This window comes from Protopterus annectens, chromosome 2.part0, assembly GCF_019279795.1.
Source record: "Protopterus annectens isolate FY-2018-M chromosome 2.part0, PAN1.0, whole genome shotgun sequence".
Classification (NCBI taxonomy): domain Eukaryota; kingdom Metazoa; phylum Chordata; order Ceratodontiformes; family Protopteridae; genus Protopterus; species Protopterus annectens.
Window position 1 is genome coordinate 1579468574 of NC_056728.1, and position 16741 is coordinate 1579485314.

Below are 16741 nucleotides of genomic sequence, written 5' to 3' on the forward strand. Positions count from 1 at the left end.
CACAGGTCAGCTGCTGATATTGAGGATATCACACTTGCACATTAAATACTATGATGACACCTACAAACCAAGGACACACCTCACACATGTATTAACTACCAGTGTACACAACAGTCAACTATACATATGGCATATTATCTGCACGCTCATAGTCTTGCTGCTGCATGGCTCCAGCCTCCATCATAATGCATGTCTGCTGCTGTTGTTGTTGCTGGCGGACTGGAGCCACTACACTCATGAGTAGTCCCTCCAGTCTGCTGAGTGGGGGATGTGTAGCCACCCCACCACCTGTGGTGACCTGTTGCCTGTGGATAGCCGACGCACGCTGACGGACATTTCTGATTAAATCACTGCAGTGATGTCGTACCTGCTCATATGTCCTATTATGCATGCCTATGTCATTTACCCGACGGACCAGGTCTTGCCACAGTGCAGCCCTCTCCTGCTGATTCTGGCTGGTGCAGGAAAAGAGTATTGCATAATCCCGCACCATGCTCTGGTATATCTCCTCATCCTCAGTTGCGGAGTAAGCTGGATTTCGCGGGTGAGCCATGTTCCTGAAAAAGAAAATAACCTGATATCAGCAATATATGTCAGCAGAATTTGGCACACATACTACACATGCTACTCGACTGTTATGATACAACATATCTCACATATATAGCATCTGTCTGTCTATTGGTGGATACACATGTAAATGGCCAGGTATCAGTGCTCAGCCAGCAACTGTGCAACAGTACCTGGCACACTCCATATGACATACTACCAAACCCCTGCAGTCAGAACACTGATTCAGGTCCAGAGCACCTCCTCACTCTGGGGGTTTGTATCTAGGTACTGTATGGCCTACATCATCAACTACTGTGAGCTGACCACAAACTAATTGCCCTGGATATACATATCCCACCTCCACCACCAGCACAAACGACTATAGTGAATAACATTGCAAATGCAAACTTTACACTTTGTAACAGTGACATGGTATCCTTTCAGCCCACTGGGCCAGTGGAAGACACAACCCACAATGCTGACCCCTACACAAATGCTTTCTACGGACATCTCCGAGAATGCATGGATCATGCAATCCCATATATGACCAAGACACTCTCCACAAAGGGACAGCATCCTGTCTGGTGGACCCCAGCCATAGACATATTGTATTACAAAAGATGGAAGCTACTGCAAGACAGACCATAATTCCATAAAGGGAAGGCATGTCTGAGCAGCACTAGTAAGGATCTATTTCCCTCATACAAACATCCATGGGCAACTTTGAGAGGGAAATCAAGAGGGACACTACAGATAACCAGAAGGCCTTCTTCAGTTATATTAGCAACCTGGTCAGAATCCCTCCACTATGCTCATAGTTAGTACACAACAACAAATAATTCACTGAAACCACAGATATTGACAACATTGTGGCAGACAGGTTCAGTGCAGGTGTCACCCCTCCCTCTCCCCCAAAATAAGACATAGTTATCCCAGCTGACTGTAATCTCCCTGTCATCACAGATGTCCAGGTGAGTGCCGCCCTCAGGAAAGCAGAATACACAACATGACTGGGACCTGATGGTATCCCCGGTTGCATGCTACATGAACTCCGACAGGAGCTAAACACACATATAGAAGTGCTATGTAACACTAACCTGACTACAAGATATGTACCTGTACACTGGCGCACAGCAGCAGTGGTTCCACTCCATGAAGGAGGCACATCAACATACCAATACAATACAACACAATACAATACATTACAATACAATACTATACAATATGCTATTGCCCCTGGGACTACAGCAGCATACTGTTCTGCTACCCTGACCATTGTGACACATGTGGTGTGATGGTACCTGCTGCTGTCACACAGTTACACAGGGTGACTCATATGGCATATTACCTATCTGACTAACATTCAGGAGGGGTATGTGTGACATGCACTCATGGGGAGTCTTGCTTCTTAACACTGTGTGGTTTATTGCAGGGTATGATTGCAGGTAATTTGAAATGGGGTATGGTACTCCAGTTTTGACACTGGTGTTCACTCCATGCCTTTGTCACCAGGCATCTGTTGCAATACATCTGTACACATGTGCCTCACTCAGAATATATATACATCTCTCTCTCTCTCTCTCTATATATATATATATATATATATATATATATATATATATATATATATGTATATATATGGTTTACTATTACAAGGTCGAACGGCACTTCTTCGACTGTCGTATAGTCGACAACGGAAGGTCGAAACTGATAATCGTGAACTCAAAAAAACAATCTAGGAATGGGTTTCAACATGGGTCGAGGTAGGGGAGAAGTTTGTAGTTCAGAATAATACGAATACCTACCTCAACCCATGTTAACACCGTTCCTAGATTGATTTTTTGACTTCAACATTCGACATTTACGACCTTCCGTTGTCGACTATAGTACAGTCGAAGGAGTGCCGTTCGACCTTGTAATAGTAAACCATATATATATATATATATATATGTCTGTATACATATACACATATATATATTGATGTACATATATTGCTATAGATATGGAGAGGGGGGGTGACATAGAGGGGGTGAGAGTGACAGAGGGGTTGGGACAGGGGGTGTTGAGGTCATCATATGCAGTCATACCTGTAGATAGTCAGATCAGTCTGTCTATGTATATGTATCTGCATATATCTATATCTGTATGTGTGTATTACATATATATGTTTGTACATATTCTATCTATCTACATCTGTCTATGTATTCCTACATCTATCTCTATGTATGTATACATATATGCATATTATATATATATATATATATATATATATATATATATATATATATATATGTATATATACATACATACATATTTTGACATACATACGTATCCATATGATAGACAGGTATATCAACATGTTTGTCTACCATACTGTATACACACACTAACATACTGCTAAACATACATAACTGTGAAACCTACTTTGTACATTGCACTACAACCTACATTCAACCTACATTGATATGTGCACATAGATGCTCTCACATACAAATGTATGTACAGCCTTCACTGATAGTTGCTGTATGTCCCCTGCCCTTTGCACATCTTCATATACATATGGATACAGACCAATGACACATATGGAGGGTTCACAGTATGTAGACCTTTATAGTATTACTTTACATTACCTGTGTTTGTCACAGCTGCTTGTGTTGCCGTCTGGTTTTGTGTCCTGCTGCTCCACTTGCCAGTTGTCAGCTTTCAGGTGGCTGTTGCTGAACAGTTTTGTTTGTGTATGTTTAATTTTGTTTTTCTCTGTCTCTGTCTCTGTCTCTGTCTCTGTCTCTCTCTCTCTGTCTCTGTCTGCCTCTCACTTCCTCCTCAGGGTGCGATGAAAGTATTGCATGTGTGGGCTGGGAGTACAGCATACTTTTGTAGGTATCTTCATATGTCCATGTGATGGCCTCTGCACCAATTGTTAGCCAGCATTTGCTAATTGCATGTAGCCAGTTGTGTACTGATTGCAGTTCTCACTGTGATTTCAGAACAGTGCTATAAAAAGGTATGTGAGATAGGCATAGCCCTTTCAGATTTTAAGGGCAGGGACCATGCTGGCATGCTGTGGACAATGTTCTGTGAGTGTAAAGGTTGGTATCTCTCTCATATTTCCAGCTGTGTTGTAGATTAAAATTTCTCCATTCATTTCTCCAGTTTCCTGTACTAACTGTGTATGTATACTGACACCTATGACTACTACTACTGTTAATGTGTGTGTGTGTGCTTTCCTTGCACTTTTGCTTACACTTTGTTGCTATGGCTTCAATATTTGCCCTTTACAGTCACTACTTGTATGCCTGCTAGGTGTCCTGACTGTAGTGTGCTGCTGTGGCTTTCCTATTTTCCATGTACATTCACACCTTGGAATGCTTGCTATATCTGCTAGGGTGTTACAGCATGCAGTGTGGTCTGGCCATGGTGTGGGCCTTGACATCTATTAGGGTATTTGAGTATGCTGCTGAGCAGGCCCCAGAGACTCTCAGGTGCATCTATTATCTGCCTCATGGAATGGTACATATCAGTGGGGTACACCCATTAAATTGTCTGGTATGCTGCAGTTGTGACTGTGGGATAGCATGAGCATATGTATTACTACACTTTTTCTGCCATGCAAGTGGTGCATACTTTCAGGACTCCATAGTTACCATTGCATGTGTTGTAACACTTTTCTGCCTATTGTTTGTACATTTCTCATGGAGTCTGTGGGGCATCCCTGTAACTCATTCACTGTTGCTATGTCTAGGCTCTTAACTATTCAAATATGGTGGTGTCAGACCTCTCATGTGTACAAATATTTGCAGGTTGTCCACATTTCTACCTCATATTTTGGTCAATATCTCATGCACAGCTTTTTCTGGCAAATCACTCTGGGCTCAAGTCAGAATATAGTGACAAACATTTAAGTTTCAGACTTCATACCCTTCCAAACATCCCACAAAATGCAGAACCTGTTATTCACTGAACTGTCTAAGTTTGTTGTAACATTATTTGTAATGTGTCCCTGGTTTTGGCCCTTTGCTCCACACATTTTATTACTTGGTCCGGATGTGTTCCTGTAAGAGGTTGAGGGGTATGGGCAGTGATTATCCTGCTGTGAGTATGTGTGTGGCTTGAATGGTGCTACAGTGACATTATTACCTACTAGCTACCAACTAGCATGGCTGTTTCTGTTCACACACTACTATCATAGATATCCATTAGATTTGACAGTAAATATACATGACATGCTTTGTGTACTACACATCCTATATTCCCTTTACATTCATTCCTACTATTACATGATATATTTATTTTAGCACAATGTTCTTGTATAACAGTCATGGCTTAGTGGTAAGTCATGCTTACTACTGTTTCCAAGGTTCTGGGTTCGGGACTGACAGTGGGATTTTATTTTGCTTTTGAACTGACTACAGGACCTGTAAATCAGAGTGACTAAGGCACTTTTAAGCAATTGTAACCAAGTTAGCGCTGGTTTGCGTGGAGCTCCCGCATGCGCACTAGCGTTCAGCTCCGCGCACACCTGCTTACAACCGCTTAAATGTGCTTACTCTTGCGCACACCCGTGCTATTTTCTTTGAAAGAAATGAAAATGGGGAGACAGGAAAGTGGTGAAAAAGGGGTCACAAAGAGGGTAAGACAGTAGGGAAACAAGCTTGGGTTTTGCAGGAGGAATGTAGGTAGGGCCCATAGCTGCCCATTTCTTCATCAGCAACAGCTGTGCATATGTTTGTAATTTGGTGCGACATTTGATACCTTCCACCCCTGAGAGAGGTGTAAGGACAACAGTAATACTTGTTGTACAGCCAATTGTAATTGATAGTTTCCATGTCCGGCAGACATATGTGCGGAATGGGCAGCTATGTATGGGGCGTAATTTTTTTGTGGGTACAGAGTGCCCCTTTTTTTTTTTTCCAGGTGAGAGTGGTATGTCAGTTGAAGGAAGTCGGTATAGCTGGGGAAGTAGTTTGGGTAGGTCAACAGACAAGACAAACAAGACGCATACAGGGGCAGTGTATGACACGTGTGGGGGGGTTACACAATTGACGGGGAAGGATGTTTGGATATCCAGAGCCCATGAGCCCACAGATGACAGCGGTGGAACTGATATCCCCACCCATGGGCAGTTGCCACTGTTTCTTCACTGCCCGGGATGGGGCTGTGCTGGGGCTGTGTAGGCCGGGCAACAGGCATGCCCGTAAGTTGTGCCACCTGTGCCTCAAGCTGGCATAGGGGCCCAAGAACAGAGCCCTGGATCTCCCTACGCACCACAGTCCGGACGCTATGGAGGGTGAGTGGTGGTTCTCCTCCGGCCACGCTTGCAGAGGGGGGACGGGTCCCATCCCCTGCAGCGCTTCCACCTGCAGGTGGCACAGGGCCACCGGAGGAGGGTCCAGACTGGGCACTAGTGCCAGGTGCACTCGCCAGCTGAGGTGGGAGAGGTGGGTCCGCTGGAACCCGCCTTCCCTGTCGTCCTATGTTTTGCATTATGTCATGACAGTTTGGGTTAGTAACATACAATAACATTCGCAATTAGTTGTAACAGCATGCATTAGTATTCCCTTTAACCAAACACCCAGATATTCATACCATTGAACAGTGAGCATAACACATGCATAATTTGAACAGCAATACACAGTCCAACAACATGCAGGGTTGATTGATGGCAACAGGCCATCAGGTTTGGATGTATGAACAGGGCAGATGCATCAATGGACATGCAAATATTTATGACCCAACAGGATAAATGTCCAGGGGTGTTAATTGTGATTGCACATACCAATTTCACGTGGAATGGATTATATGTGGTTATAGGGTGGGGTGAAGAAAATATTATTAACACCTTTGAATACCAATATATATGCTGTACATTTCTAATAGCTACAGATATATACACACTACTGTTCTAACTACAGTTTCCTATATGATAACTACTTCCATTTGGTGATAGGACTGTTACTGCTACATCAATATACATTTTATTGTTATTCATACACGTTCATATCTGGCTTTGTTCAGCCACATCATCCTGCTACATTTGCTTTATATAGCTATAGACAACTGTGGATGTTTGATATTTCAGACAATCATACTATCTGCATATTGCAGACTGAGAGCAACATATCCAGATTTTGGGATACACATTCCAGCTGCAGCAACACTTTGGACACATTTCGCAGTTTGGTTCTACTTGTCACATTCATTTAATTCTGTACTGACTGCAGTATACTTTATTCAGGGGTTATTGCTACTTTATTGGTGGATTCATAACTCTTTCTCACACTCTCTCACTTGTTTTCATTTTACTATTCAGGATGGTACTTACTTCTAGGCTTTATTGACATGTTTTACCTGTAGTTATTACAATCCTTTCCAGCAGTCTCACTTCTGTCATGTTTCAGTATTTCAACAGGGATATATTTCACACATGCGATTTGCTCATCTTCTGCAGCTGTACTTTTCAGCCTGCTGCAGGTTGTGTACTATTATATTACAAGTGGGGCATCTTTATTTCAGACTTTATTTCAGACATTTTCATTTTTCTGTTTGGATTACAGACTGCAACGCACTTTTCTAATCAAGCAATACTTGCAAACACTTTTACACTGTTACTTGCACATTTTATTACTTAGTGACTACAATGCACTCTTTTGCTGACTGTCATACTTTGATATTTCTTTACAGTTACTGGGAGTGGATTACTGACCTGCCTGGTGGTGCAACTGCACCAGCCTATCGCCATAGGCTCTGCTGTTTGCAGAACGGACACCTGCAGCTGTAATATAAATGAAGTAATATTGTAATACACATTTCCATAATATCAGCTGATTTAATTTCTTACATACATAATTAAATGTAACTTAGTAGTGGGGCGTTGGGCATTTGCCGGGCCTCCTGTATCCAAAGGTTCAATTGGTCCTGCTTGTGTCGCTTCAGGTCCGCATGGTGGTGACGGACCTGCTCACCAGTCCTTGGAATCCCTGTGGCACTGGTGAGATCATGAGCCAACCGATCCCACGCCTCAGCCCTATATGCTCCCCACAGGACCTGGCCCTGCATGAGTTGGGCCTCATGATTGTGGACTAGGAGCCAGACCATGTATCTGGACTCCTCAACGCCCCACCTCTGTGCTCGAAAGCAACTACCCTCACCTACACCTGACATTCTGGCTGCAAGTCAGTTCTACAATTCTACAATTGTTTATGCTGTGTATTCCCTCCTATGGGGCTTATATATGCTGTTTTTCCCGCACTTATCTGTGATTGGCCATTTTGGAATTGTATCCACTTCACAAAACCTGCTTTGTCATGCTCCACTTTCTATTCATTCCTATATATGTGCTATTACTGCATTTCTGGGTATAGCTGTCGTGGCTTAGTGGTTCAGTACATTGATTATGGTGCATGGAATCCTGGGCTCGAACCTGCCCACTGCTTTTTATATTTTATGACTGTCTAGACAGGCTAGGGGGTATGTCTGTGTAAAGGCAGTTTTGTTACAGCTTGCTCAACGTTGCCCGTCGGTTAGCTTGTTAGCGCGGTGCACAGCTCCGTGCAAACGGGGTACGCTGGTTTACGCCCCATTTGGCTGTCATCACGCATATTACGCTCAGCTCAGCTAGGGGCACACAGTTTCAGTGTGTTAAACCACTGCTCAGCTACGGGCACTCATTTTGCACCTGTTAAACCACTGCTCAGCTACGGGCACTCATTTTGCACCTGTTAAACCACTGCTCACCTACGGACAGATGCACTCACCTTGTTAAACTGTAGCTCAGCTATAGGCACATCTCACATTTTTTATTGTTTTGTTACCTCACATTTCTTCAAAATAAATGGACTATTTCATTACATTTTACATAAAATGTGATTTTATATGTGTACATATTTGTCAGGGACTTGTTTCGTGCTTATTTTACTAAAAATAAAATTGATGTTGTGGGGGCTCGAACCATGGATGCCTGCTCTTCAGCTAACGTCTCTACCACTACGCTATTGCTTCTTAGCTTATTTTGCATATTTAGTTCTTATATGCTTTTCCACTGACTGCTAACTGTGGCTGCGCTACGGGCACGCCCGCGCAAACGAGCACACTCATGGGCAAACATTTTTACGATTTAACAAAAATATATAACGTTTTCATTTATATATTTTCTGTTCATAGTCTGTGGGGGCATGTGTTGTGTTGTGTTTATTCACATTTCCATGGACTCTGTCATGGGTGTTTACTTTGGGCACTTTTACTCTTCTGGGGGCGTGTCCGCTTGCAGGGCTCGGCCTACGGACATGCCCCCTACTGTCTTACACGGACCGTGTTAGCCTTAGGTGTGATTCAGCATGCTCTCATGAATATGCAGAGCATGCTGACATCACTCCGTTTAACTGCAGTCTCCGTGTAAGAGTTATAGCTCTTACATGGAGGCTTCTTGAATCCTTGCCAATGAGTTTTAGATGAAGCATTGTTTTTTCTTGTTAATAAGGTGAGCTGGTGATGAAGTTTAATAGAATCATCTCTAAGTGTACTGTATGTTTGCTTATTTGTAAGTGTCTGTACTCAGTTTAGTAACATGTTATGGCTTTAATGTACTCCCATGAGTATGTTAGGTGCATAGCAGCAGTATATTACTGATGCTTTTATGGCGTGGCTATTAGATGTGTGCAGCTGATTCTACTGCTTGCCTCCAGCAAGTAGTTTCTGCACATTGTTATACAGTTTATGGGAAGCAACACTGTAATATGATGCATTGATGACATGTGACCAAAAATCATGTGACTAGATAGAGAGCATAGCCTAACAGCGAGACTCTAGGACAATAATTTATGTTCTATTGTGTACATGTTAGGAATGTCACTATCACTAATGCATGTATAGTCCTTGTCACATAGCTATAATGATGTCCTTATGATATCAGATATCTATTTTAGCACTAAGTATTTGCAGCTCTGGGATATATAGAACTGCAAACCTAAAATAAGGCACACACGGAGCTCAGTAAAATGGACAACTGCTTTAATGAACAAGCACAAAAACAATTCACAGCAAGCTAAATCACAGCAGCACAGCACAGGAAACAAAACTGCAAAGCACAAGCAACAGCACAATAATGCTGTAAAGTTAATCCACATACGTTTTCGTCACAATAGATTAGTTTATTTATTCACCAAAGGAAGAGAGGTTAGGTGTCTGATGAAGTTATTGTGATGAAAATGTATGTGGATTAACTTTACAGCGTTATTGTGCTGTTGCTTGTGCTTTGCAATTTCGTTTGATGTGCTGTGCTGCTGTGATTTAGCTTGCTGTGGATTGTTTTTGTACTTGTTCATTAAAGCAGTTGTCCATTTTGCTGAGCTCCATGTGTGCCTTATTTTAGGTTTACAAGTTTTTATCTTGGGCACTCAGACCACTGGTTTGATATATAGAACTGCAAGCATGATATACCTTACAATATTAGCTTGTTGCAAGACTACTGTTGTTCAGTTCTGTGTAGGTCCACACAAAGTATATTTAAGTTACAGCTATTCTTTGCCTGGTCTGCATTATCTATCTTATTTTCCCCATTTGTACATCATATCAGAATAATATTCTGCAGCTGTACATAAAGCACATCAGTGTAGAGACCTTTATATGCCAATCAATATACATGCAGAAACACGGAGTAATAATAAAGGATACAAAATTATATTTAAAATTATATTTTAACTATATATAGTTTGAATAGGTAATTATATTTTAACTATATAAAATATTAATTTCAATTGTGATGGATATATTGCTTGCTAGTACAATGTGTGTATAATACATTATATTCCAATACGGTGGCATCAGAGTACTCTCTCTCAGTGCACATTAGATGCAGTCCCAGTCATTCCCGGTGGGGAAGTAGATTATGGAGGGTACTATTAGCTTTGCAGAAACACTTCAGTCTTGTGCAGTCAGTGTAAATGATGCACAAAGTTCTGGAGAGAGTGATGACCAGAAGTATACCATTGTTCAAGTCAATGTGGTTGCTAGTGCTATAGAAAATGATTTTCAGAACAATTATGAGGGGTGTGGCAGCCTGGTACCAAATCAGTGGGTGTATCCAACATCATTTAAGGTAGGTGAAAATTGCAGACTATACATTTCATCATTTATGGGAAAGGAATTTTTGATCAATCTACTAATTAATACAGGGGCTTCTGTTTCAAATACAAACCGTCCTCTGCCAGAGAACACAAGTACAGTCCTAATGTTATCAGGATTTAAAGGGTCAAATGTAGCGGTCTGCAGCAAGCTTTTGGAAATCAGATCTTTGAATAATCATCCTGGAAAAGTTAACGGTAAAATTTTTGTTACATCCTCAGTGTGACAGTACCATTTTGGGAATGGATATTATATCAGGATTAGGTGTTGTTTTAAATTTCAGTAACAAAATATTGTTGAGAAATATAGATGCTGTAATGTCCAAGTGGTGCAGACAGAAGGAATGTGTCCAGTAGATTGCACAGATGAGGTGCAGGATTTAAGGTATCAGTTAATGCAAAAATTTCCAGAGTTATAGACTATAGTTAAAATGGACTGTGGTTGGATTGCTACTGCCAGAGCAGGTCGAGGAACCTACAGGCAGTTTACCATCCTATCAGAAACAGTATCTCATTCCCAGAGAAGCAGTGGAGGATATCTGTAAATCCATTACAGATTGGGAAAAGGGGTACTAGAATTAAGAGGTCACGTCCATCAAATCACCCATGTGGCTGGTAAATGAAAAGAATGGGAGTTATAGATTCGTGTTAGACTGAAGGTAAAAAAATAAGTACACCATCTCAGCAGCATATGTGGTGCCTGGTACACCTAAAATGGCTGTCAAATTAGATCCACGGAGAACATGGTTTATAGTTATTGATTTAGCAAATGGATTTTTTGTTATATCTTTAGCTGAATCCTCATAGAAACGTTTTGCTTTCACCTTTGAGAATACCCAGCATTTAATGACACATTTACCAATGGGTTTTGTAAACTCTCCAGTACTGTTTCTCCAGTATTCTTTCATCAGACATTGACACAGGTACTGAGATCATTGAACTATGGTGGTAAGATGTTACAATAATATCCCGATACAGACAGAAACAGAAAAGGATCACTTGCAGATACTGCACAATGTCTAATTAGCCTTACAAAATGCTGGTTTTAAAGTCAATGTCAGCAAAATTCAGTGAAATGCAACAAACAAATTAATGGGGATGTCTGCACAGCCCCATGTCCAAACCCCACGTAGGAAAAGAGTACAGTTATTTTAAGCATGCCATTACCTACCATAATTCAAAATTTGCAGAAGTTTTTTTTTGGGAGGGGATTATGAATTATAACAGGGAATCTATAGAAGACTATGCAATCTTGTCAGACCCTTTGTATAAAATGATTTTTATTTATTTTATTTATCATTTGTTGACCGGGAAAGTCCGACTAGGTTCCACAGAGCCTGTTTTCAGTGGAGGCCCAGGGAGAAATGCTCCAGATGCATGTTTTTGGAATGTGGGAGGAAACCAGAGTACCCAGAGGAAACCCACGCGAACATGCAAACTCCACACAGAAAGCACCCCAGCCAAGAATTGAACCGGAGAACCTCTTGCTGTGAGGGGACAATGTTAACCACTGCACCACTACGCTGATTGACGCAAAGTTACCCAGTGCTACATTGTAGTATGGGATGGGAGAAAGAAGGCAGTAGAGACACAAACAGAAAACTGAATTGATTTTTCCATCAGCAGAATATCATTTGTATTTGCAAGCAGCAGCTGGAGATGACAGCATGTCTGCAGTCCTGCTCCAGAAATACTCACATACCTTACAGCAAGGTAACCAGTGCAAACTAAGAGATACTGCATTTTTCAGCAGAATGTTATCATCAGTGGGGAAGGGTTATTACCCTTGTGTAAAGACTTTATTAGCACTATATTTGGGAATTCAACAGTCAGAATTCATCACACAGTTCTCTCCAATATTATTTTTATTAATTAATTTATTTATTTTTTTGGCATTTATTGACTGGGAAAGTCCACTGGGCAAAAAAGTAACCCATTTTCAGTGGAGGCCCAGGGAGGAAAGCTCCACATTTATACAAACAACAAAAGCAAATATACAGTATAAAAGTACAGATCTGGAGAGAAGGCTCCACAGTTAAGACAAACAAATATTACAGAACAACATAATTGCAAAACATATGCTATACAAATTACTATAAAAGCATCATATCACAAGAAAACTATATCACTGAGAAAAGCAAATAGTAGTGGACAAATAATAGAGTATTTTAATTCAATAGAGTAGATTAAAATCAGAGGTCTTAGAAAGGCGGGATTATAGTTGAAATAAATTATGAGATTAAGGGGGTTTGCATTGTATTTCACATGTACAGCTAGGATTATGTAAAGCATAGGTTTTTAGTGCAGCTTTGAAGCACTTCAGGGAATCTAGTTGGGTAATGGAAGAGGGGAGGGTATTCCAAAGTTTGGCTATGCTGTACAAGTACAGGCATTGTCTTGCTTTCTTGTTGCGTTTAGCTACACTTAGAAGGGTTTCGGTGAAGTGTAGAGGGATCGAGTGGGGGGGGGGTGTATGTATGCAAGATGGATTGGAGATCTGGGCCTTTATTGGGTTGGAAAAGTAATTTATGAGCAGTAATTAGTTGAGTAAACTGGAGATAGTGGTGACATTCTAGCCAGGATAGGTTTGAGAGAGCGTTGCACTGGTGTGAACGGTTTGACAAGTTAGATGCGAATTTTGCTATCTTATTGTAGCATTGTTGTAGCTTATTACTAAGTAATGTATGGAGATTGGTGAAAATGGGACTCCCATATATAAGGGATGGAATAAGCAGGGTGTTAGCTAATTTGATCCTAGTTTGTTTATCAAAGTAAAGTTTGTGTCGGTATAATTTGCCCAGTTTGAAGTGGATTTTCTTTACTGTGTTGAGAAAGTGTTGCTCAAAAGAGAGTTTATTGTCAATAGTAATTCCTAAAAGTTTTGCGGATTGTGCCTGTTCTATTTCAGTTTTATGTGAGAACATTTTGAATTCTGTAGTTAGAGGTTTTGATGAGAATAATATTTTTGGGGGTTAAGCATTACTTGAGAGTCATTTAGCCAAGTTTCTATAGAGGAGAAGGCATCTTGGGTGATTTTTTTGGAGGTTAGAGAATTGGAAGATGAGATGATAGTTGAATCCTCTGCATATTGAATTAGTATGCTTTGATGGGAGGCTTTATTTAGATCATTAATGAATAAATTGAAGATTAGTGGTCCTAAAATCGATCCTTGTGGGACACCTGTGCTGTTTGCAAGGTAATCTGATTGTTGGTTTTGCCATTTAACTGATTGCTGTCTGTTGTTTAGGTAGGAGGAAAACCAGGTCGTTACCATTTGAGAGCAACCAAGTTTCTCTAGGTGTTGCAAAAGCTTAGGGTGATATACTGTGCCAAAAGCTTTTGAGTAGTCTAGCGGGAGTACATAAGTGGGTAGACCCGCATCAAGAGCTTTATTCACAATATCAGTAAAGGAGAGTAAAGCTGAGGGTGTACTATGGCCTGGGTGGAGGCCATGTTGTGTGGGAGATAGTGGCAGCTGGTGACTTCAAATCAAAGGGGGGCTGCAGGAGACAGCTGAATAGGTGGGACCAATGGGAAGGGGTGTGACCAACTAGAAAGGGGCGGGGCTATGCTCAAAGCCACAAAAACTGGGGCTTTAATTAAATATGCTGCCCTGGGTGTCAAACCATCATTATGAGAGTCCAAACAAGACAAAATGAAGAGGATAAGAAAAAAAAATTCAATACATTAGCTACATGACAGCTTACTTAATATCTAGATGGAAACAAAAAGGTTGTGAGGCATGAAAAAAATAAATTACTTTTTAAATACATTACTAGAATGACAGTCAAAATCAAGTATAAAAAACAAACAGCACTCAACTCAAACCACTTCTCCTTGCACTGCAGTTTTAATTATAATTTATATTTGGCTTTATAAAAGTACCAAGTAACATGCTGAAAGTGACAATCTCTGTCATACCCTCACTTGTAAAAACATTTCTTATCCAAAAAAGACCTGCTGCCTGACAACAACTATCTACTTGTTTCATGGGGAAAACATGACCAAAGTAAAAAAATGAACAGCAAACCAGAAACAAGCTCAAGATAAATTGCTTAAAGGATTACTGCACAGGTTATGGACCACACATGATAGATTGACATTCTGTTTAGTTTATGGGTAAAGCCTGCAAATATGATTGTAAGTCTCCAACAAATGTAATGAGCTTCTGAAAATACTGTAATCCTGTCCTTTATTACAAATATCATCATGATATGCATTTCAATACCTAAGGCTTATACATTATCTAGTTATCTAAATATTCTCTGCATGGCAACAACAAAAAGGCTTTCAATGTTGGTAATTCTTTAACAGTATGCTTATTAAAGCTTACTTGCATCTTACAATCTCAGACAAGCTTACCTGATGGTCATTAAAACATTGCTACTTAAACATAGAGCAACAGCCACTGCAACATGAATTTTCTGAATAATAATAAGTATAATCAACAGTATAAAAATATGACAGAAAATCAGAACATTCTGCAAAATCAAACAAGACAGATGAAAAGCCACTGTAGTACGTGTCTGCCTTGGATGAGGGGATACTCTGCACACTTACACTGCATAACTGCTCCTTGCCTTGCTTGGACACATCCGGAGTCACTACATGGGGGAGTGGGGTGCAACAAGTATGTCACAATTTGAAATGTCTCTGGCTGACAGTGATGGCTCTGACACATTTGTCATACCTCTCAACCTCAGAGCAAGAAATCTGGACAAAACCATACATAGAAGTGGGACAAAGGCCCAAAAATAAGGACAATTTTTAAATACTGGTCTTATAAACTTAGAAAGATAATAGAATAGTACTAGACCTTGCATTAGAATGAATTTTCTGAAGAGTATGAAATCTGAAACTCAAACATCTGTCATTATTTTCTAACTTCAGTCTTTAATGATTTACCACTAATTTGCCAGAAAACCACAATTTTATGAAAAACAGACCAAAAATGTGATGCAAAAATATGGATATTCTGCGAAAATCTGTATACACACACACACACACACACACACACACACACACACACACACACACACACACACACACACACACACACACACACATGCTTTACACGCACTTCTGCTGCATCCTTCTTTTTAGAGAGAAGAATGATAAACTGCATATGGAGGCAAAGAGCCTGTATGGGGGGGGGGGTCCTTTAAAGTTCAGATCACCTTTGTAAACATGAAAATGCTGAAACTGTCACAGTGTTTCCTGTGATGTGATTACAACACAACACAGGGTGTCATATTATCTTATAAAATAGAAAAGGGCTATAGAAGTTAAGGAACCCAACAGCTATAACATAGAATGAAAGGCTTTCAGTTATGCACCAGTACTTCCTATTAGTAACCATCTTCATGTCATACAAGTAAACACACATGCAGGTTTATTATCATAATTTCCCTTCTCTGTTATAATTAATTCCAAGGAAGTGGAAGACATTGTGGTTGTAATATGCTGTCAAATCATTACAGAAAAGAGCCATATTGAGGAAAGAAGAAGGAGTCTACAATGGTACAGAGAATGTACTCCCCTAAAACAACCATCAATTTAATGTAAAAAAAAAATAATTAAATAAATGAAATGAAAAGCAGCAGTAAGTGCCTACTTTTTCTATATGCAGAACTTCAGATGGAATTCTACATGCAGAGCAAAATCATTTACTGATGCTCTGCAAGTGATTTTGTGGTTGTACTTAATATTTTTTATTAAACTGATATCTGTTTTTAAGAGAATACACCATCTGTACATTTCTATTATATTCCACACATCTAATAATCCCATCACACAGAAATGTTTGAAAACCTTCAGAATTATCATGATGGTACAGTGAGCATCAGATAGAAGTACTGTAAGTCTGAAATAGGATTTGCTATGAGTTCTTGAGTCACCTGAGCTTTCCTGGCAACAATTTTGCCTAAGCAGATAGACCAAATACAGTATGTTCAGTTATGAGAATAGAATTTAAAATAATCATTATAAAAATTTTATTTGAAGCACCCCCCGCCAGTCCAACTTGATCTGTGAGGATAAAGCAGTCAGTAGCAGACAACATAATAGAAATAAAA